The sequence below is a fragment of the Protopterus annectens genome, chromosome 1.part1, assembly GCF_019279795.1.
Source record: "Protopterus annectens isolate FY-2018-M chromosome 1.part1, PAN1.0, whole genome shotgun sequence".
NCBI lineage: Eukaryota > Metazoa > Chordata > Ceratodontiformes > Protopteridae > Protopterus > Protopterus annectens.
This window is the reverse complement of record NC_056726.1, coordinates 1341856944-1341879639: the sequence shown is the minus strand read 5'-3', so window position 1 is coordinate 1341879639 and position 22696 is coordinate 1341856944. Positions and strand designations below refer to the sequence as shown.

The following is a 22696-nucleotide window of genomic DNA, read 5'->3' as shown; positions in this document are numbered from 1 at the left end:
AAGTGGGTCCAAAAAACTCTGCAAACTCAGACAGACGTCTGAGAGTCCATCGGTTGAAGGAGGCACAGGCTAAACAAGCGGATACGTCGTGGTCTGGGCCTAAGCAAGGAAGGCAGTAAGAATGGAAATCCTTATGAGGTATTTGTTTCCTACAAGTTAAACAATTTACTTTGTCTGACATCGGCTGAGGCAAGAGTCCCCAACGGGGTACTTAGCTTTTTTAGAAGTCTTCGGTAGCTGAAATCTCTGATCTGACTGACCGGCACTTGCGAACAGCTTCTGCTTCGGGCACCGTGCGGCAAGAAAGACGGAGGAAAATGGCGTCGGCTGATGCCTTTATACCCCCCAGAAGCTCTGACGTCGGGGAAAGTGCGACATCAGCCGAGGCCAGACCCAGACTCTGGAATCCGGCCGACCGATGGGCTGCCTGAGGCAGGACAACCCATATGTTATGACTGCAGATGCATCCTTGAAGGACATCTGCTTCGTGACACCACGTGGCAAGAAAGACTGAGGAAGATGGAGTCGGCTGACGCTTTTATACCCCAGGCGCTCTGACATCGGGGAAGGGGCGACGTCAGCCGACGCCGGACCCAGACTTTGGAATCCGTCCGACCGAAGGGCTGCCTGAGGCAGGACAACCCATATGTGATGACTGCAGATGCAACCTTGAAGGACATCTAGGAGGAGCCAAAATGCCCTGCAAGACTGCAGTGGCGAAGCCTGCTCTAGATTTGGAGTATAATGGTAGGTTGTAGTGCTTGGAGGAGGTATGCACAGAACTCTAAGTTGCTGCTTCCAAAATATCCTTGGTAGGAACTCCTCTGAGGAAGGCTGCAGAGGTGGCTGTGGCCCTGGTGGAATGAGTTCTAATGCCTGTAGGAACAGTTTTGCCATGAAAGGAATAGCAAAAGCGTATGCAGTGGGCTATCCATTTTGAGATTGTCTGTTTGGAAATTGGCTTCCCTTGAGCTCCTACCGCATAGGCCACAAAGAGCTGTTCTGATTTTCTGAAAGGCTTTGTTCTGTCCAAATAATAACGCAGTTGTCTGTGGATGTCCAAGGAATGTAGTAATCTCTCCCCTTTGTTTTGAGGATTAGGATAAAAAGTAGGTAAATGTATGGCCTGATTTAAAGCTACCCTGGATACCACTTTAAGCATAAAGGATGGGTTGGTTTGTAAGGAAACTCTGTCCTGACGGAAGATAAAAGGCTGGACAGCCATGAGAGCCTGTAGTTCTGAAACTCTACCAGCTGAGGTGATGTCCTGGAAAACAGCTTTCCTTCTGGCTAAATATTGCAAATCTGATGAAGCAGCTGGCTCAAAGGGAGGCAAGGTGAATTTTTCCAGAATGAAATTAAGATCCCAAGCAGGTATTGGTTGTTTCCTTGGAGGCCTTAAATTCTTAGCCCCTCTGAAGAACTGTCTTGGGGTGAGAGAATAAAGGTGGATCAGTGTTGTATTCTGCAGAAATGGCTGAGGCATGTGTTTTGATGGAGGAGAAAAAGTCAACTGCTTAGCAGTTCAGCCAAATATTGTAGTATTTGAGGTAAATTCAGTTTTCCAGGATCCTGGCCCTTTTTCTCATTCCAGACACAAAAACGTTTCCATTTTGCAGAGTAAGCTTTGCTAGTTGATGGTCTTCTGGCCTCCAAAATGACATCCTACACCTCCTTGGAGAGTAGGGCCTGTTGAGATGCTAAGGAATCTTCCATGCGGCTAGATTGAGTGTTTTTAGCTGGCTGTGAAGAGTTTTGAAACTGTGCTGAGTCAGAAGAGGCATTTGAAGCAGGGTCCATGGTGGGGAATGCGTCAGGCTGCTCAGGAGTGGGTACCAGTGTTGCCTTGGCCAGTCCGGAGCAATGAGAATCATCTTTGGTCTGTCTGCTTTGGTCTTTAATAGAGCTTTGGGCAGCAGAGGAAGAGGGAAGGCATAAACTGTCATTGATGTCAAACTGAAAGAAAGAGCGTCCACTCTCCAGGCCTTTGGATGGAAGATCCTTGAGCAGAACTTTGTCAATTGATGATTCTTGTGGGAGGCAAAGAGATCTATGTCTGGCATTCCCCATTCTTGGATTATTTCTGTAAACTTTTGGATGCAATTTCCATTCGTGTGGATCTGTCATATTCCTGCTTAGGTTGTCTGCCAGCGTGTTTTCCTTGCCTGGCAAGTACTGTGCTTGTAGTTCCATTTGTAAGTCCATGGCCATGTTCCAAAGTGACAGGGCCAGTCTGTATAGGGGGTAAGAATGTGTTCCTCCCCGTTTATGTACCACATAACTGTGGTGTTGTCCGTTCTTAATTGACCTGGTTGTAGAAGGTCCTTGAAAGCTTTCATGGCATTTATTACTGCTAGCATTTCTTTTTGATTGATGTGAAGGTGCTTTTCCTTTTGGGACCATTTGCCCTGAATGCACCGATCCGTCATGTGCGCCCCCCAGGCGTAGTCAGAGGCGTCTGTTGTGATGACTTGATTTGCTTGAGGCTTGCTGAATGGAAGACCTGTGTTTGACATGCTTGAGCCCACCACAGAAATTCCTTTTGCAGACATGGAATTAGTGGTATTACTGTTTCCAAACTGTGGCTGTGTTGAGACCATATGTTTTTTAGGTACCATTGTAGTTTCCTCATATGCAGCTTTGCACATGGGATTAGTAGGATGCAAGATGCCATGAATCCCAGAGCCTGCAGGATTTTCCTTGCAGTCAGCCTGGTGAAATTTGCTAGTTTTCTGAAGTACTGAGTTAGTTGCCCCTGCTTCTCTGGCATGAGGTAGGCCATCTGGGTGTTTGTGTCCAAGTTGGCACCCAGGAAAATTATTTTCTGAGAGGGTATTAGCCTTGATTTCTTTTTGTTGACTGTATCCCAGAGAATTCAACAACATTATTACAAAAGCCAGATGTTTCAGAAGTATGTGCTTGCTGTCCGCTTGGATCAGGCAGTCATCCAAATATGGGTATATTTGTATCCCTTGAAGTCTGCAGTAGGCAATTACTGATGCCAGGCATTTTGTGAATACTCTGGGCGCAGTAGGTAAGCCAAAGGGCAATGCAGAGAATTGATAATGGGTTGAACCTGCAAGAAATCTGAGGTATCTTCTGCAATATTGTCTATTGGGACATGCAGGTATGCCTCCTTGAGGTCCTATGTTACCAGCCAGGACTCCTTGCCCAGCATGGGAAGAAGCTGCTGTAATGTGAGCATCTTGAATTTTGGTACGAGTAAAAATGTGTTTAGGATGGATAGGTCCAAAATAGGTCTCCAACCTTTTCCCTTCCTTGGTACGAGGAATAGTCTGGAATAAAAACCTTGACCTTGTTCGTGAGTAGGGACCTCTTGAATAGCTTTCATGTCCATGAGATCTGATATGTCTTTGTGCCTCTGCCCTTTGACTGTGGCAGGTTTGGCATGCCTCAGTTTTGGAAGGGTGTAAAAATGGAATCTGTAGCCTCTGTTTATAATGTCCAGAGATCCATTTGTCTTGTGACAATATGCCAATTTTTTTGAAAATAATGCCAGTTTTCCACCTAAGGGTGCTGCCATTTGAGCCTTGCTTGGCATGCAAAGGGGAAAGTCATTGGGCTTGCTTTCTGAATGGCTGCGAGCTATCCTCTCCACCTCTGTGTAGGAGCTTGCCATTGTCTGCCTCTAAACTATCCTTGAGATTGTCCTCTGCCCCTCTGGTGCCTGTATCCACCTCTTTGGGGTCTGTCCGTGACTGGAAAGGACCAATTTTTGGAAGGCCAATTTCTACTTAAACGTGGAGGTTGTACCTGTAGAAAATCTTTCACTGTTTGCATTGATTTAGCCTTTTCCTCCATTTTGTGTAATACCTCCTCAGCTTTAACACCAAATACATCCTTTTGTAGAGAGGCATCTAGTAATTTAGCTTTGACATGATCTGGTAAGGTTTGCTCCTTGAGCCAGGCATGTCTACATTTGACTTGATCCTGTAACAGCAGCTCTACACGAGGCCTCTAGAGCATCAAAACCACATTGCAAGGTATGTTTACCCACTTGTTCTGCACTATGCATCAAATCCTGCAACTCCTTCAGGTCTGGTTGTTCAGGTTGTGACATTTTGCTTCTCAACTGTGATAACAGAAACTGTTGGTACTTCAGCATATGGAACTCGCAGTTTAATGCCCTCATGGTTAAAGTGGCCGAGGTGTATACCTTTTTTCCCCACCTTTCTAAGGATCTGGAATCTCTCTCGGAAGGTAATGGATTTTTAGCAGTGGAGGCCTCAATTCCCTTGGGGCCCTGTGAGACGGTTTCTGGGTCAGCCGCATGGCTTTTGTATAAAAATTGGTGAGTCAGGAACCCGGTAGTACTTGACAGGGGCTGGCGGTAAAGAATCCTGGTTAAGGCAGGCCTCCGAGTACACATCATCTAGTATGTCTAAGACTAGAGGTATAGCCAGAGGCCTGTGCTGAGGTAGCAAGAGAAAATCCCTAAGCCTTTTCTTAGAGTCAGAGTACTCTTGGCCTTCCCAGTGGAAGTGTTCCCTTAAGGTATGCAAGGTTTCCCCAAATGAGTAATCCTCTGGGGGGACAGAGAGAATGGACTCCTCTGCATCAGAATCTTCAAAAGGGAAGTAAGAATGCTCCTGTTCAGAGTGCTCTGAAATAATGGAGGCCTAGTCAGAGGAGGGGGATTCTTCCTCCACTCTGGGCCTTTTGTCCAGGGGGGGGGGGGGTTGAGAACCCCTGATAAGAGTAATTAAATCCTCAGCCATTTTAAGTATCTGTTTTTTAGGCATGGGGCCTGGAGAAGGGCCCTGTGTAGCTTGTCTCTTAGAATGCATGGCTGCTTTAGACTTAGTGAAAGCCTTGATGGAAAAAGAGGAAGGTCTGAAGACACCTTCAAAGGAGGCAGACCTGTCTACATTTTGAGATTCTCCCCCAAAAGGGGCTTCGGTATCTGTAGCCGAGGTGTGGGCTGAGGAGCCTGCGACCTCGGGTACAGAAGACACCGCCAATGAAGTGTTGTCTGTAGGCAGGGGCTGCGTAGGCACCTCGCTGAGAACCGGACCACCTGTAGTCAGCTATGGCGTGGTGGCGGTAGAGGCCGCGGACCTCGTGTGTCGCTCATCTTTGCGTTTTTTTAGACAAAACTGGAGTCGGAGTACCCGACGACAGTTAAATTTTTTGCCAAAATAGTGCTGGGCGAACTCCGCCCGAAGCTTAATGGTGCGTTTGTTGAATGTAGCACAAAAACGACAGACAGAGACGTCGTGGTTTAGGCCTAAGCAAGGAATGCAGAGGGAATGAAAATCCTTATGCGGTATTTGCTTCCCACATGAAATACAATTATTAACTTTGTCTGACATCTGTCTGAGGCAAGAAAAGTTTCCCCAACGGGGTACTTAGCTTTCAAGAAGACTTCGGTTGCAAAATTTTCGTAATTTCAGGAGCTGGCCGACCGGCACTTGCAAACTGCTTCTGCTTAGGGCACCGCGTGGCAAGAAAGACTGGAGAAAATGGCGTTGGCTGGTTCTTTTATACCCCTTCTTGATAAAGCCTGGAATTGTCCAGGCGAAAGCGCTTGGTTTATTTTGGAGTGTTCTTCTGGTCTTCGCATTTGTGAATAAAAGATTTTTGGTGGAATTACTTGGTTTGCCATTCCTTCACAATCTAAGGAAGATTATCTGTTTGGTTTGATGCTTAACAAGTATCGGAAGACTTTTGCAGTAGTTTCTGTTTTGTACCAACGAAAATTTGTTACTTTACACGTTGTTTCTGGTCCAGGTTTGGCGTGTTTTTCCAGTTCCTTTATTCTTTTATACCCCTGCTGCACTGATGTCAGGGAAGAAGCGACGACAACCGACGCCAGACCTAAACTTTGGAATTCGGCCGACCGAGGACCCGCCTGACAGGAGAACCCATCTGTTATGACTGCAGCTGTATGCACGATGAACATCTGGTTTCTGAGCCTCTGCCCACTGATTTGGGGGCAGGTCTGGCCACCCAGTTGGAGTTGGCAATGTATGGAAATGAAATCTGTATCCCTGGGACACTATTTAAAACCCATTTGTCCTAGGTTATAAGTTGCCAGTTTTTTGCATGAAGTGCCAAGTTTCCCCTCAAAGGGGCGGCCAAGAGGTAAGTGCTTGGTAATTTAAAGGAAAGTCGTTGACACTTAACCATAGGGTGGTGTCTTATTTTCAGATCTGGAAGTGGAAGCACCCCATTGCTTTGCTCTGAAAGTCCCCTGGGACTGAAACCTGGTGCTTATGGAATGTCTGGGTTTGGCTTGAGTGTCTCTGGAAGGAGCTGGAAAACACCAGTTCTTAGTACGCCAGTGCCTACTAAATCTTGGAGGTTGTACCTGTAAAAAAAAGGTCACAGATTGCATAGATTTAGCTTGATCTTTCATCTTTTTTTTCATAACTTCTTCAGCCTTATTGCCGAACAGACGGTCCTGCTGCAAAGGAACATCCAACAGTTTTGCTTTAACATGACCAGGCAGAGATTGCTCCTTAAGCCAAGCATGCCTTCTAAGCACAGACCCAGTAACAGCAGCCCTGCAAGAGGCCTCCAAAGAATCAAAACCACATTGCAAAGTAGGTTTTCCAACTTGTTCAGCTGAATGCAATAAATCCTGTACATCCTTATTTTTCACAGTCAGAAATAATCATTTTCTGTTTAAGAAATCCCATAATATACTGTTGATGTTTTAGCATATGAAATAGACAGTTTAAAGCCCTGATTGCCAAGGTTGCAGAAGTATAAACCTTTTTACCCCATCTATCCAGCGCCCTGGAGTCTCAATCCGAAGGGGTAGGATTTTTTGCAGTAGAAGCCTTAATGCCCTTGGGCCCCTGAGAAATGGTTTCAGGGTCCACAACAGGATTTTTGAAAAGTAATTTGTGGGACTCAGGAACCCTGTAGTATCTGTCTGGTTTACTACGGGCTGGAGGCAGGGAATCTGGGGCCATACTGGATGCCGAAAACAGTCTAGTACAGGAGGTATAGCCAAAGGCCTATGCTGAGGAAGCAGAAGGAAATCCCCAAGCCTCTTTTTGGATTCAGAAAAATCCTGAGACTTTCCCAGTGGAAATGATCCCTTAAGGTATGTAAAATTTCTCCAACAGAAAAATAGTCGGGGAGAAGCAGAGGGACTGGAATCCTTTGCATCAGAGTCCTCATAAGCAGGTGCGGACAAATCCAGATCATTAGAAGAGTCAGAAGAAACAGAGTCCTGTTCAGAGGACTCAGTCAAGTTCAGCCCTAGGCCTCTTAGAAAGGGGGGGGGATTGACTACCCCTGATTAGAGTAGAGTAATTCAATTTTCAGCCATTTTGATAATTTTTTAGGCATAGGGGCCTGAACATGTGGCCTGGGCGTCTGTTTTTTTTAGACACAGATCACGATTTAGGCCTTACTATTGAAGGTGGAGTGTTTAATATACAAGTCTGTAGGCCTGAATACACCCTCAGAAGCCTGTGCCTGCACAGCGGCTCCGGACCCATCCAAGCTAGAGACATCCGCGAGTTCCATAGGTGAAGCATGTCACGGCATGACTGAATCCGAATGGGTCTCAGTAGAGGCCTGTGAATCAGAAGTAGTGGGTATCAGGGGCTGCGAAAGCACCTCACTGAGTACCAGCGAACTGGCAACTGGCTTAGAAGCGTCGGCAGTTTTGGACCTAAACGGCCTGTCTTTCTTTGCGTTTTTTCAGTATTCAGGTAGTCGGATGGCTAACAGAAGTCATTTCTGGATAATTAAACAGAGAACCGAAACATTTAGAAGCAAAAATGTACAGACTGACAGTGCTCCGATTAAAATAAAGCACAAAACAGTCAGCAAGGTACGCTGTGGTCAGGGCTTAGGCAAGGAATACAATACAAATAAAAATCCTTATGGAGGTATTTGCTTCCCACAAGGTAAGGAGCAAGAAAAAAAAAAAGTTTCCCCAACAGGGTACTTGGCTTTTAGTTGAAGACTTCGGTTCTGAAACTCGAAAAAATAGAAGTTATGTACTCACCATAACGTTCCATCTGAGTAGATACTTCATTTGTCTGCAACCTGTGGGTGTCTGATCCGACCTCAGATCCGATACGGCAGCTTTCCAAGCTCCAAGATCCGAGCTCCTAGCTCCTCCCCCCTACCCATAATCCCCTAGTACCAACCACATTACCTCAGACAGTTTGTTTTTTGCCTCACCAACTCGAGACAGAAACCAACTCCAAATGATCAGAGAAAATTCCCCGAGGAACGGGGGATGGCAGGGGGTGGGGGGGTCTGTTGCAGACAAATGAAGTATCTAATCAGATGGAACGTTATGGTGAGTACATAACTTCTATATCTGAAGTAGTTACTTCATTTGATCTGCAACCTGTGGGACAGTCCCCAGCTAACCTATAGAACCTGGGTGGTCCTTACGGAAGGATATTACGAAGCACCGCGGAGCCAAAAGAAGCCCTACTCCTGGAAAAGATATCCAGTTTGTAATGAGAAAAGAAGGTATGAGATGAGGACCAGGTAGCTGCTGAACAAATATAGTCTACTGGAACCCTAGACCAAAAGGCTGTTGAGGTAGCTACAGATCTTGTGGAATGAGCACGGACGCCAACCAGAGCTGGCTTCCCAGATGAAGTGTATCCCAGCATAATGCACTGACAGATCCAATTTGCTATAGTCACTTTAGCAATTGCCTTGCCCATGGCTGACTTTGCATAAGAAACAAACAACTGGTCCGACTTGCGAAACTCTCTAGTCCTGTGCAAGTAAAAACGCAGTTGTCTGTGTACATCCAATTTGTGCAACCTATATTCTCTTTGTTGTGAAAATTTGGGAAAAAAACAGGAAGATTTATTGATTGATTGTTTGATTCTGTAGCCACCTTAGGCAAGAAAGACGGGTTAGTCCTGATAGACACTATCTTTGTGAAAAATAAGGTACGGAGGTATGATACACAGAGCTTGTAATTCTGAAACTCTTGGCTGAAGTAATAGCCACTAAGAAAGCGGTTTTCCAAGACAAGAACTTTAACGGAACCGAGGCTGCAGGCTCAAAAGGTGGTCTCGTTAAGGCTTGTAAGACCAGAGTGAGATCCCATGGGGGAACCAGTCTTGACAGGTGGTTTCAAAAGAAAAACGCCTCTTAAGAAGGTTTTGCACAACTTATTAGATGCTAAGGAGCCTATGCCGTCCCCCACGTGAAAATGGGAGATGGCCGCCAACTGCACTTTGACTGTGGAGGCACTTGCTCCCCGTCTAAAAAGCAGGGAAATCCAGAATAGTCGGAATAAGGACAGTAAAGGGGTCCAATTCTTTATCTTTGGCCCAAATGGAAAAGCGTTTCCATTTACTGTTGTAAAGTTTCCTGGTAGATGGTTTATGAGCCGCCACAAGAATGGCCTTAATGGGGGATGAGATACCGGGAATCCTAGCCATTAATAGAACTGGATCAACCAAGCAGCAAGTTTGAGATTGACCAGGATTGGGGTATGGCATCTCGCTGGGTGCGAGATTAGGTCTGGACTGGGATCCATGGGGGAGCCACACTGAGAAGGCAGAAAAGGGAACCAGATCTGTCGAGGCCAGAATGGGGCTACGAGGATAACTCTGCTCCCCAACAGACAGGCTTTCTGGATGAATTTCATCATAAGTGGGAGGGGGGGATAAGCATAAAGGAGTCCGGGAGGCCAAGCATGGACTAGAGTGTCTCTGGGGGTCTCCCCTCTGGGGGGAACTATCGCGAAGTACTCGCTGCATTTTGTTTAAAGGAGAAGCGAAAAGGTCGCAGCGACGCTGACCCCATTTGTGGAAGATCTGCTTCGCAACATATGGATTCAGAGACCACTCGTATGGAGTGAGGAACACTCTAGCTTGTCTGCTAATATGTTGGACCGCCCCGGAATGTGCGTTGCTATCAGAAAGCGGTTGGTGGAAAATCGCCCATTCCCACACTCTCATGGCTTCGACACAGGGGATAAGACCTGGTCCCTCTGTTTGTTTATATACCAGACTACTGACATGTTGTCCGTCTGGATTGCAATAGTCCCTATGGGAAGAAGGTTGTGGAGAGCTTGCAACGCCAAAAGCACCGCCCTCATCTCTAGGACGTTGATATGCAATGCGGTCTCTAGGGGAGTCCACGTGCCTTGAACGGATCTGCCTGAACAATGCCCCCCCACCCGAGGCAAGAAGCGTCCGTGGTCAATGTGGCTTTGGCCGGAAGAATCACAAAGGGTCTCCCTTCTGAGTTCCTACGCCTGTAACCACCACAGAAGGGAGTCCCTGCACACCCTGCTCAGGGGGATTGGCATGCATAATGGGTGAATCGACAGGGACCACTGGACTTGAAGGGTCCATTGTAATACGCGCATTCGCAGACGAGCATGAAGAGAGAGACCGATCACTGCTGACAGACCCCAGTGCCCTCAGGACTAACTCCGCTGGAGGAGCAGGGCTCCAAAAAAGGGCTAACACCTGGAACGACAAGCTGTTCAAAGTTATTCTAACATCAGTCAGGCTGGAGATTTGTGTATCTAACCTGGCCCCTATGAATTCTAGGGCTTGAGTGGGGCACAGGCAGGATTTCTGCTTGTTTACTGAGATGCCTAGGTTGTGGGCCAGAAACTGAGCATTATCTCTCGCCGCACAGAGCTGATGCCTGGTCGCGGTGAGGAGCCAGTCGTCTAGGTAAGGGAAGACCTGAATGCCCTGGAGTCTCAGGTGGGCTGCAACCACTGCCATGACCTTGGTGAACACTCTGGGGGCTGAGGTGAGGCCAAATGGAAGAACCCTGAATTGATAATGACTGGCTCCGGGCCGGAAGTGGAGAAACCTCCTGGATCGTTCGTCCATTAATATGTGGTAATACGCATCCTTGAGGTCTAGCGAGCACATCCAGTCATTCTCCCGCAGCAGGGGGAGAATTGGAGTGACCATCCGGAACTTTTCCTTGGGTATGAACAGGTTCAGGGCGGAAAGGTCTAAGATTGATCTGAGGTCCCCCGTTTTCTTTGGCACCAAAAAGAACCTGGAGTAATAACCCAATCCGGACTGGTCTGGGGGGACGGGCTGGATGGCTCTTACTTAGCAGCTTTGAAATCTGCAAAGCCGCTGCCTCCCTCTGATCGGGTGGGACATTGGGGAGGCGTCTGGGTTTGGGGGGGAAGGTTTATGAATGGAATAACCTCTGGATATGATCCGGAGCACCCATTGATCTGTTGTAAGTGACTCCCAGTTTGACAGGTGCTCCGACAATCACCCCCCAACTGCCTCCAGAGAGGGACAGTCTGGCAAGCCCTCAGGGCTGTTGCGCGGGTCTGTCTGAGAAAGGTTCTCTAGACCCAAAATTATGCGGCCCCCCCTCCGCCTCTGGGCCGGCGTCCACCTTGTCCTCCTCTGCCTCTGGAGGACGAGTGGTCCGCAGCAGGATGGGATTGCCGAGACTTACGGAACCACAGCTTCTTTTGTCCCCTCTGATTCCTGGATAAGGATCTTTGGGGATTAGAGAAGCGGACTCCGACTGCAGACAGCGTCTTCCCGTCCTTTTCGCTTTGCACCAGCGTGTCAAACAGTTTTGCCAAACAAGGCATAACCGTCAAAAGGGGCATTCGCGAAGGACGCCTTGAAGGGGTCTGTGAAGTCGCACAGACTGAGCCAGGAGAGACGTCGCAAGACTACCCCAGCTCCGCTAGCTCTAGTGGCTCCCTCCGTTGCATGGGAGAGAAGCCGCATAGATGTATTGGAAATGGATTTTAGAGTGGCCATTTGAGTCTCAAAAACCTTTGCGTCTGGGACCAACATGGACTCTGGGGGGGCTGCAGCGTATTCCTTGATCAAGTCTCGCTGTAGCCTAATGGTATGTGCCATATAATTCAGCGCCCTTATGGAAAAGGTCGCTGAAGCAAACATCCACTTCCCAATCCGGTCAAGCGTTAGAGATTTCTTATCCGGTGGGTGAACCGAAGCTCTCCTGCGCAAGTTTTCTTGGTGGCCGCCACCACCAAGATAGCAGGGATTCCTTTGGCCCAAGACGGTCCATCTGTGGGTGGGCTGAGGACTTTATCGGGGCACCTTGGAATTGGCTCCATGGTGTCGGGCTCCTTCCAAGCCCTGGTGGTAATTAAGTCCACCAGGGGGTCGGCCGCAGGGGACACCCAGGAGGTAGATGGGCCTGCCTCAAAGGCCTCCAGGAACACTGACTCATCAAGGGAGGGCTTTTGGGCTGACCACCCCCCTCTAATACGCAACATTTCCAGGATGTCTCCAAAGGAGACATCTTCAGGGGGTGACCTTGGGGAACCCTCCGTATCATCCAAGTCCGTGTCTGTGGTAATGGTCTCGGGAGTACAGGTGCCTCCTTTTGCACCGATGTTTCCAAGGGACCTCCTCGGTGGGACTGTCCGAAGAGGGCTCGTCCACGGGTTGTTCCTCCACGGGAACTAGCTGGAGGGCTTGGGCAGGCTGTCCAGATGGACGGATGATGGAAGACAGACCCTCATACAGTGGGGGTACGGGTGGATCCGAAGCCCGGGTCAGGGATCTGGAGGACCTCTCCACCACCTCAAAAGCCAAAGGAGAGCCACTCACCAGCCTCTGAGAGCAATCTCCTCGGATCCAAGGAAGGGATCGGGGTCGGAGCCGATGCAGTCGGCGCCGAGACAAAAAGTGTGCTCCGACCCCAACAGCGCCGAAGACACAGCAACTCCCTCGGATCCGATGCTCAGCCCTCGGCCCAGAGAGCTCGGGTCCGACAAGCTCGAAGGTATGGTCGGCGTCGAATAGACAACCGCCATCGGCGCTGACAATTCCCCGGGTCCGAAAGGACCTGGATCCGATGACTCAGACCCGAAAACGAGTTGGAGAAGGAGTGATAGAGGCAAATATGGGGGCTGCACTCCCCCCCCCCCCCCGGGGGGGGGGGGAGGCAAGAGCATTCCTATCTGCATTTGGGTCTGTAAAAACAGACGCATCATCCGACCCATATCCGCTTCGGAGATGCTTCGGGTCGACCTAGATGAAGTAAGTAGAGGCAGGCCGGGAGGGCCACCTCAAATAGAGGGAGACATATCCTCCTCCTCCGGCGAAAAACAGGGCGAACGGCGCCGAGAGGAGGGGGATCCGGAGACCCTCGAGGGAGATTTTAGTAGTTTTGCTGGCAGAGCCGAAGGATGAGATTCGGCCCGCCCTTTGTGGGACTTGTGTCCATCCTTATCCTTGTGCCTCTTCTCTCTAAGGGAAGAGGCACTAGTTTCCCCAGAGCTCAAACCCGATGAGGGAGGTAGAGTCCCGGGTAGAGCTAAGGGGATAGATGGCGCCGAAGCTGCTGAAGCAGCTGGAGCCCGAACGGGAGAGGAAGAAGCCGACTCCTGGGGGAGCTTTCCCGCCAGGATCAGCTTTGTTCTTCCTATCCCGGAGTGCCCGGGGGTTAAAGGCCGCACAGATTTGGCAGGCCTCTGACAAATGGGCTGCCTCCAGGCACAAAACGCACTGAGTGTGGCCATCAGCTGGAGAAAGCTTGTGGCCACACTCAGTACATTCAGAGAAAATGGCCTTAGGCCCTTCTGACATCATTCACACACACACACCCAAACACTAGGAGGGGGAGGGAAGTGAAGATAAAAACTAGTTATAAATTTAACGAAAGTGACCAAAAAACTAGCACAAGAGCAGAAAGAGGGGAACTAACACACACTACCACTTTGAGTGAAAAATTGGTTTAAAAAACAGCAATGATCTCACCCAGCCAGGAGCTCTTCACAAGGAAGTTTCTTTAGCCGCGGCAAAAATCGATCTGAGGTAATGTGGTTGGTACTAGGGGATTATGGGTAGGGGGAGGAGCTAGGAGCTCAGATCTTGGAGCTTGGAAAGCTACCGGATTGGATCCGAGGTCGGAGACACCCACAGGTTGCAGATCAAATGAAGTAACTACTTCAGATCGAAAATTTCAGGAGTCTGCCGACTGGCAGTTGAGAACTGATTCTACTTCGGGCACCGCACGGCAAGAAAGACTGATGTAATGGCGTCAGCTGCATGTTTTATACCCCTGACGTCATGGAAGGGACAGCAACCGATGCAGGACCCAAGACTTTGTTAATCAGGTCGACTGAGGGCAACCTGACAGCAGACTACCCAAATGTAATGACTGCAACAGTGAAAAGTACAGTTATGTACCTACCATAAATGTAGATGTTAGAGTGTATTCACTGTTGCAGTCATTACACTTGGGTTATTCTGCTGGCAGGCTACCCGCAGTCAGCCTGAACTCCAAAGTCCTGGTCCGGCGTCTGTTGCTGTCGCCTCTTCCCTGACGTCAGTGCACCGGGGGTATACAAGATGCAGCAGATGTCATTTTCTTCAGTTTTTCTTGCCACAGCTGTCAGGTGCCCCCAAAAAGGTCGGCTAAAAACACTGCTTATAAAAAGCATGCACTAAAATAATTACCTTCATCTATACAAGCAAATACACCACATAGGTTGTATAGAATAGAGAAGTACAGATAAGTCCCAGCAAAGAAAGGGGGATGGTGGGTGGGTAACCTGACTGCAACAGGCAATACACCATCTACATTTATGGTAGGTACACAACTGTACAATGTTCGTAGTGTTTCACTGTTGCAGTAATTACACTTGGGTTGAATCCGAAAGCGGAGGTGGGGCGGCTGGGTCTAAACAGAATTAGGAGTGGCTATGAGGCTTTGCAGAACTGCAGTGGCAAAGCCTGCCCTGGATTTAGAGTAAAGAAAGAGTTACGTGGTAGTGCTTTGTAAAAGTGTGCACTGAAGTCCAAGTTGTAGCCTCCAAAATACCCTTGGTTGGTACTCTGAGGAAGGCTGCTGCCCTGGTGGAATGTTGTCTAATGCCCTTAGGCACTGATTTGCCATGTTGTGAATAGCAGAAACTAATACACTGTCCTAGCCATTTTGAAATAGTCTGCTTTGAGAAAGCCTTTCCTTGTGATCCTGCAGCACATGCCACTAAAAGTTGCTCAGTCTTTCTGAAAGCTTTAGTTTTGTCCAAATAGAAGCGTAGCTGTCTGTGTATGTCCAAAGAATGCAGAAGTCGCTCCCCTTTAATTTGTGGGTTTGGATAAAAGGTAGGCAAATGAATGGTTTGGTTAAGAGCCACACTGGACACTACCTTAGGCATAAATGTTGGGTTTGTCCTTAGAGAAACCCTGTCCGGAAGGAAGATAAAGGTTCCACAGCCATGAATGCCTGTAATTCTGAGACTCTTCTTGAAGAGATTTCTAGGAGCAGAGCTGTTTTCCATAAGAATTTTATCTCAGCTGTATTGGCTGGCTCAAAAGGAGGCAGTGAGAGTTTTTCCAAGACAAAATTGAGGTCACATGCAGGTATTGGTGCTCTCCTTGGAGGTCTTATTTTTTTGGCCCCTCTGAGGTACTGCCTAAGGAATGGGATGTGAAAAAATAGGTGGGTCTGTATTGTAATGAGCTGAAATGGTAGAGGCATGGATCTCAATTGATGGATAGGCCTTTGTCCAGCATCTCAGTTAGGTATTGTAAAATCTGTGGAATATTTGGTAAAAGCGTGTCCAGAATCTCTTCCATTTTTCTGCATAAGAGTTTCTGGTGCTGGGCCTCCTGGCCTCCAAAACAGCATCCATAACCGCTTTAGAGAGAGGTGTATTCTGAATGGTTACACTATCTGCCATGCAGCCAGATTTAGAGTTCTGAGTTGGCTGTGCAAGATCAGATTGTTTTGTTGCGTCAGCAAATGAGGAATTTGAGGCAATGTCCATGCTGGGTCTTGAGACAAGCTCTTTAGGATTGGGTACCGGTGTTGGCATGGCCAATCCAAGGCAATCTGTATCATTTGTGGCTTCTCGTCTGACCTTTAGGAGTACCTTTGGGAGGACAGGCAGTGGTGGAAAGGCATGTACTTTAAGGTTTTTCCAGCTGAATGACAAAGCATCCACTTTCCATGCTTGTTTGTGGTAAGTCCTTGTGCAGAATCTCTGTAGTTGGCAGTTGTGAGGGGAGGCAAATAGATCTATGTCTGGGCATCCCCATTTCCTTATGCTGAAGATTTGTGGCTCTAGATTCCACTCGTGAGGATCCATGAGGTTTCTGCTTAGTCTGCCAGAGCATTTGTTTTTCCTGGCAGGAATTGTGCTTGCAGGTGTACTTGGCAAGTCAATGCTGTGTTCCACAAAGTCCTGGTTTGTCTGCAGAGGGGGTAAGAATGTGCGCCTCCCTGCTTATTTATGTACCACATGACTGTAGTATTGTCAGTCTTGATCAGCAGTTGTCCTGGATGAAGTAGGTCCTTGAAGGCTGTCAGGGCATTTTGTACAGCTAGCATCTCTTTTTGATTGATGTGAAGATGCCTTTGATTTGCGGGCCATGTGCCCTGAATACATTTTCCTGCCATGTGGGCCCCCCAGGCATAATCTGATGCATCTGTTAGTGTTTGCCTGGCTGTGGATAAAGTGAATAGCTGTCCCTTGTTGTGGTGACAGGCCTGCCCACCATCAAAACTCCCGTTGCAAGCAGAGTGAAATTAAGGATTCCAGGCTGTGGCAATGTTGAGTCCAAACACTTTTTAGGTACCACTGTAGCTTCCTCATATGCAGTCTTGCATATGGAATTAGCAGAATGCAGGATGCCATGAAGCCCAGAGCCTGCAGAATTTTTCTTGCAGATAACTGGGTCTTTTGTCTGGAGTGAGATAAGCCATCTGGGCAGTTGTATTTAAGCTTGCACCCACGAATATGACCTCTTGAGAGGGTACTAGTTCTGATTTCTTTTTGTTTACTGTGTACCCATGTCAAATTAGTAATCTTTGTACAAACGCCAGATGCTTTATGAGAATGTCTTTGGTCTCTGCTTGAATAAGGCAGTCGTCCAAGTAGGGACATATTTGAATTCCTCTTTATCTGCAAAATGCAATTACTGGTGCCAGGCAATGCTCCCAGAAGAGTGTGCAAGGTTTCACAAAGAAAAATCTTCTGGAGGGGAAGCAGAGGGAATGGAATCCTCTGCATCAGAATCCTCAGGGCAAATCCCAGTAATCAGAAGGAACAGAAATATCAGATTCCTGATCAGAAGGAAAATCAGTTCTAGGTCTCAGAGGGGGAAGGCTGGCTTCCCCTAATTAAGGTAATAAGTTTCAGCCATTCTAAGCATTTGTATTTTAGGCAATATGGGCCTGAGCATGTGGTTTGGACGTCCGTTTTCTAGGCCTGGATGAAGACGATGGCGTCTTTAAAATGCAAGTCTGTAGACCTGAATAGACCCTCAGAAGCCGGTGCCTGAACAGCGGCTCCGGACCCATCCAAGGTAGAGACATCCGGAGGTTCCATATTTGAAGAAACATCTTGCAGCATTACCAGACTCCGAACGGGTCTCAGTAGAGGCCTGCGAATCTGAGGTAGCAGGTATCAGGGGCTGCGAAAGCACCTCAGAGTACAGGCAGACTGGCAACTAGCTTAACTGAAGCATCGGTGGCAGTTTTGGACCCATGCGGTCTGTCTCTGACTATCTACTTTTTTCAGATCGGTAGTCGGATGGCTTAAAGCCATTTCGGAGTACTGAGAGCACCAAAATAATTTGCTGCAAAGATAGCTTGACGAACACAGTTCAGGGGTTGAACAAGGCACAAAACAAACATTGAGGGATGTCGTGGTCTGGGCCTAAGTAAGGAATGCAATAAGAATAAAAAAACTAAGTATTTGCTTTCCACAGGTAAGAAAAAAAGATCCCAAATGGGGTACTTTTTTTTTTTTTTTTTTTGAAAACTTCTGTTTTGAAACTCGAAAACGAAAAATTCAGAAGTCGTCCGACCGGCACTTGCAAACTGCTCCTGCTTCGGGCACTGCACAGCAAGAAAAGACTGACGTAATAGCATTGGCTGCATGTTTTATACCCTTGACGACATATCATGGAAGAGAGTGAGAGCATCCGACACAGGAATCCCAAGACTCTTGTATTCAGGCCGGCTGAGGGCTATCTGCAGGCAGATAAACCAAATGTGATGACTGCAACAGTGAAACACTAAGAACATCCATAGTGTAAGGTGTATTTACTTGACCTGCAGAATGCATTAACTCTTGTAATTCTTTAGATTCTGCCTAAGCAGGAAAGGAAGACTTGTTTGAGGAGTTCCAGGGTATGCTGCTGAAATTTTAGCATATGGAACTGACAATTTAGTGCCCCGACAGCAAGAATAGCAGAGTAGCTGTTTACCCCAGATGTCTAGTGCACAGGGAATCCCTGCCTGAGGGGGTGGGATTCTTAGGTTGTTTTAATTTCTTTAGGCCCTTGAAAAATTACCTCAGGGTCAGCAGTAGGATTTTTAAAAATAAATTTGTGCGAGTCAGGGACTCTGTCTGGTTTTCAGGGTGCAGGAGGGAGGGTTCAAGAGTCAAGCTGGGATTCCAGGAAAACATCTAAGAATTCGCCGAGTCCCTGTTTCGACTGAGGGTAGTCTTTACTTACCCACTGGAAATGCTCCCTTAAGGTATGCAGTGTTTCCCCAAAGGAAAAATCCTCTGGGGGAGAGGATGAAGGAATGGAATCCTCTGCATCACAATCCTGATAAGTAGAGAAGTTGCATGTCTTCATATTCAGATGCAGAGTCATTGGACTCTTCAGACAAAACTATAGGAGACAGCTCTCTTCCTTTTGGAGGGGGTAGCTTGGCTTCCCCCTAATCAACACAAGATCTGCCATTTCAAGCATTTGAGACTGAGGCAAGGAAGCAGGTGTCAGAGGGGGTCGGTTTTTTGGGTGTGGTTCGTACCCTGGGCCTAAGAATCTCTGTAGTTTTAGAAAGAATGGTAGTCGCAAGAGACAAAGGTTTGTGTAGAGAATCGGTAGTACGGAGGACTTCCTCCAAAGCATGTGCCTGCTCTAGGTACCATGCCAGACGATGTCAGTGATCACTTCCTAACTTATATTTCTAGAGAAAAGTCAGATTGTGTAAACACCCCAAATATTAGACAAATTCGCTGTACCAAGCATTTTAACAAAGACCTTTTTCTAGCTGAACTTAGCACTTGTAAAGTACAGTTTTGTACCTACCATAAATGTAGATGTCCGAACAGGATAGCATCTGCAGTCATAACAAATGGGTTGTCCTGTCGTCAGGCAGCCCTTCGGTCGGCCGGATTCCAAAGTCTGGGTCCGGCTTCGGCTGATGTCGCACTTCACCCGACGTCATCTCTGCTGGTCTTCGGGTATAAAGGCATCAGCCGACACCATTTTCCTCAGTGTTTCTTGCCCCAGATGCCAGTTGCCCTCTTGATAAGCTAAATTTTGGATAAATGCCAATGTTTCCAAAAAAGTAGAAGGCAAACACAAAAAATAACAATGTATGTACATATATACAAACAAATACACCATAAGAGACTCCCCCCCCAGCTAGCTATTAGGAGGGTAAATACCCTAGGAGTACCACAGAGGGGAAGGAGGGTGGGTAATCCTGACTGCAGATGCTATCCTGTTCAGACATCTACATTTATGGTAGGTACAAAACTGTACTGTGTCCTTCAAGGATGCATCTGCAGTCATAACAAATGGGTAGAATACCATAGCCAAACTAGGGGAGGAGGAAGAAGAATTATGGTGTAGTTAGGATCCCTTGCAGTACAGCAGTGGCAAACCCTGCTCGGGATCTAGAGTATAGAGGTAAATTATAATGCTCGGCAAATGTATGCACGGAGGTCCAAGTAGCCGCCTCAATAATATCCTTGGTTGCCACTCCTCGTAAGAAAGCTGTGGTAGTGGCTGTAGCCCTTGTAGAATGAGGTCTTATGTTCTGTGGAATTGGTTTTCCGTGGTAGGAGTAACAGAATCTTATGCAATTTCCTATCCATTTGGAGATGGTCTGTTTGGAAATTGCTTTTCCTTCCCTTCCTGTTGCATAGGCTACTAAAAGCTGGTCAGTTTTTCTGTCACCTTTGGTTCTGTCCAGGTAGTAGCGTAACTGTATGTACATCCAAGGTATGCAGCAGTCTTTCCCCCCTGTTCTGTGGATTGGGAAAGAAGGTAGGTAGGTGGATTGCCTGGTTTAAAGACACTCTGGATACCACCTTGGGCATAAATGTAGGATTAGTTCTCATGGACACCCTATCTTGATGGAAGATTAGGAAGGGTTGTACTGCCATTAAGGCCTGTAGTTCCGAAACCCTCCTTGCTGAAGTAATTGCCAGTAGGAAAGCAGTTTTCCATGATAGGTGTTGAAGATCTGCTGTTGCTGCTGGTTCAAATGGGAGTGTCAATTTTTCTAGCACAAAGTTCAAGTCCCATGCTGGTAATGGTGGTTTCCTAGGAGGTTTTACATTCTTGATCCCTCTGAGGAACTGCCCGAGTAGAGGATGCGAAAAGACAGGCGGATCGAAGCTGTATTCTGCTGAAATAGCTGATGCATGTATCTTGGAGGAATAGGACAGGCCTGTATGTAGAAGCTCTGACAAGTACTCCAGGATGTTAGCAATATCTATGTTCGACATCTTTTCCTCTTTCAGTACTCCAAATGACAAATCTTTTCCATTTTCCTGCATAGTTTCTTTTTGTTGAAGGTCTGCGGGCTTCAAGGATAATGTCTTTAACCCTTTGGGATAGGTCTGGGTTAGTTGCTGCTATGTGATGTTCCAGGCAGTCAGTTGCAAGGTTTTTAGGTTTGGGTGCATGATGTTGTAGTTGTTCTGAGTTAAAGGCATCAGGGGTATTGACCACATTCTCCCCTGAGACATGCTCCTCAGCAATGGATACCAGTGTTGTCTTGGCCAATTCGGAGCTATCAGGATTATCCTTCGACGTTACTTCAGTAGTACCTTGTGCATCAAAGGAAGAGGTGGAAATGCATATGCTGTCAGGCCTTTCCAACTGAAGGATAGAGAGTCCACCTTCCATGCAAGTGGGTGGTATGTCCTTGTGCAGAATTTTTTGAGCTGGTGATTGAGTGGGGATGCGAATAGGTCTATTTGTGGCATTCCCCATTTCTTTGTGATGGCCTTGAAGATGTCCGGGTGTAGCATCCATTCGTGAGCATCAGAGGTGGTTCTGCTTAACATGTCTGCTAGGGTGTTTTCTTTTCCCGGCACAAATACTGCCTGTAACTGGATGTTGTAGCTCAGAGCCATATTCCAAAGGTCCAGAGTCATTCTGCATAGGGGGTATGAATGAGTGCCTCCCTGTTTGTTGATGTACCACATGACTGTGGTGTTGTCTGTCCTTATCATTAAATGGCCTTCTTTGAGGAATGGTCTGAATTTCTGGATTGCTAGTTTTACTGCCAGCATTTCTTTTTGGTTTATGTGCAGGTGCAGCTGGTCTTGAGTCCACAATCCTTGTATGCATTTGTCCAACATGTGCGCCCCCCAGCCTAGGTCTGAGGCATCCGTTGTGATGGTTTGGCTTGCTTGAAAGTTGTGGAAGGGCAAGCCTGGGTTTGACTGGCATGCTTGAGCCCACCATAGGAACTCCTGTTTCAGGCATGGGATTAGTGGGATTTCGGTTTCTAAGCTGTGCCTGTGTTGAGACCATAAATTCTTTAGGTACCACTGTAGCTTTCTCATATGCAGTCTGGCATGTGGGACCAAGATTATGCATGATGCCATGAAGCCCAAGGCCTGCAGTACTTTTCTTGCTGTTAGTTTGTTCTGCTTTGTTAATGCCAAGAAGTAAAGAGGGAGTTGTTTTTGTTTTTCTGCAGTTAGGAATGCCATTTGTTTTGCTGTGTCCAATTCCGCACCCAAGAATGTTCTTGTTTGGGATGGTATCAGTCTTGACTTTTGTAAATTGACTGTGTATCCCAGGGCTTGTAGTAAGCAAATGACTCTCTGTAAATCTGTTGTCAGCTTGCTTTTGTTGTCCGCTTGTAACAGGCAGTCGTCCAGGTATGGATAAATTTGGATTCCCTGTAGCCTGCAGTGAGCGATTACTGATGCCAGGCATTTTGTGAATACTCTGGGCGCAGTAGATAAGCCAAAGGGCAATGCTGAGAATTGATAATGCTCTGATCCTGCAAGAAATCTGAGGTATCTTCTGCAATTTGGTCGTATGGGGACGTGCAGGTATGCCTCCTTGAGATCTAGAGTTACCAGCCAACACTCCTTGCCCAGCATGGGAAGAAGTTGCTGAAGGGTCAGCATTTTGAATTCTGGGACAATGATGTATGTGTTTAAGACGGGCAGGTCGAGAATAGGTCTCCAACTTTTCTCTTTTCTTGGTACTAGGAAGAGTCTGGAGTAGAATCCTTTGCCATGTTCTGTTATTGGTACTCTTTCCACAGCTCTTATCTTTATTAATTGCTCTATCTGCTTTAGAGCTTCTGTTTTTTGATTTGGAGGTAGGTTTGGCTTTCCTCTTTTTACTGGTAAGGTGTGGAAGTGGAACCTGTAACCTTGGTCTATGGTTTGCAAAATCCACTTGTCTTTTGTGATATAGTGCCAATTTTTCGAAAATAAGGCTAACTTTCCGCCTAAAGGTGCTGTTATTTGCTCCCTGGTAGGCGGTGTCAGAGCCAAGTCACTGATTGTCCTGTTGCAGTGGCAGTGGTTGTGTCTGTGCCTCGGTTATTGCCTTGCCACTGTCGTCCTCTGTAGGCACCTCCTCTGGATTGATTTCTGCCTCTAGAGCGTCTATTCCTGCCTCTGAGATTTTGAGGAGTCTGGAAAGGACCAATTTTTGGCAGGCCAGTTCCTGCTAAACCTTGGGGCTGAACCTGTAAGAAATCCTTAACTGTTTGTACAGATTTTGCCTTCTCTTCC

General features: G+C 47.3%; 1 protein-coding gene across 1 annotated transcript in view; it reads right to left on the bottom strand.

Annotated features, from left to right (window-relative positions):
• Positions 1–22696, bottom strand: part of ATP5F1A (ATP synthase F1 subunit alpha) — a 288472-nt gene that overhangs the window by 14631 nt on the left and 251145 nt on the right. The window lies entirely within an intron of this gene.